At 39.2% G+C, this 1,181-nt stretch overlaps 1 pseudogene; it reads right to left on the bottom strand.

The window, feature by feature from the left end:
* Positions 1-711: 711 nt before the first annotated feature.
* LOC148507757 (5S ribosomal RNA) lies at positions 712-830 on the bottom strand (annotated as a pseudogene).
* Positions 831-1,181: the final 351 nt, after the last annotated feature.

Raw genomic sequence — 1,181 nt, 5'->3', positions numbered from 1 at the left:
TCAAGGTATAGTAACTTGATGCAGGCAGTAAAGATATTAATGTTTTAGTTTATAACTGTCTTCAGAACAACTGTTATTCCAAACCGTGAGTGCCGCACCTGGACAACCTGTATATATATATACAGTATAAAGAAGCAGGTGTGTGTGGCGCCAATACTAAAGTGAAGTGACAAGTGTATAGTAACTATGCTAGATAAACCTAGCCATGCACACTTATTGTAAAAAAAAGGGGGAATGTTTCCTAGTTAAAGGAATATTGAGACCACACATCTTTTGAATTTCAGATTCTTCTTTTAGGATGATCATTTTCCTTAACTTGCTGGAAATGTATGGACACAGTTTCATTAATGTCCTTTATCTAGCCATCCAGAATTTCTTATATTTTAATTAAAGGTCCAACGGGTTCTTCTAAAGATGAGGGAAGTATGGAGACATGGCATCTTCAGGTTACCAATGGACCTTCTTGGATGTTTATTTGCCAGGGATATGGAGACTTTACAACACCTGGAATTCTGAAGGGGTCACCCATCTTAGTACTAATCAGGCCCAGCGACACTGAGTTGGTATCCACTAAGGCCAAGCTCAATGAGATGGTATGGTTGTATGTCATGGTATCCATAAGTTTGCTTCTTTCTCCATATGCCGTATATTTAATCCATCCATTTGCTAGGATTCACTCAGAGTCAGTGCTACCCGTATGAACCTCTTTATTATTTGCAGCACCAGGTATTCCTAAGTGGTGACCCAACTTAGTACTGACCGGGCCCAATCATGTTTAGCTTCCAAGATCAGATGAGATTGGGCATACACATGATGGTATGGCAGCAAATATTTATTTGTTCAATCAATGGTCAGCATCTCCTATTTCCCTACTAGACCAGATCTTATCCACAGAGTCACCCTTATGGGTACTGATCAGGCACTTCCAAGTAAAAGCCAGGATACCCTTGAAGAACATAGGGGGTAAAATAGATGACTGACGTGGAGTTGCAATTCAAAAAGTTCTTTATAGTGTATTCTTTAGAACCATCTGAATTTGTGAAAGTTTTTCTTTTGGGGTGGAGAAATTTACAGATATTGCAGTGGCCACATTTGTAACTTCCATTGCATTTGAAAGAGTTCAACGTTGTTTTTCTCACTTCTTCTTTATCCCTTAGCATACTCGGTGCCAGCAAGTCTTT

This window comes from Taudactylus pleione, unplaced genomic scaffold, assembly GCF_031769625.1.
Source record: "Taudactylus pleione unplaced genomic scaffold, aTauple2 ptg000386l, whole genome shotgun sequence".
In the NCBI taxonomy this organism is placed as follows: Eukaryota; Metazoa; Chordata; class Amphibia; order Anura; family Myobatrachidae; genus Taudactylus; species Taudactylus pleione.
The sequence above is the reverse complement of the archived record's forward strand: the minus strand, read 5'-3'. Positions and strand labels throughout refer to the sequence as shown.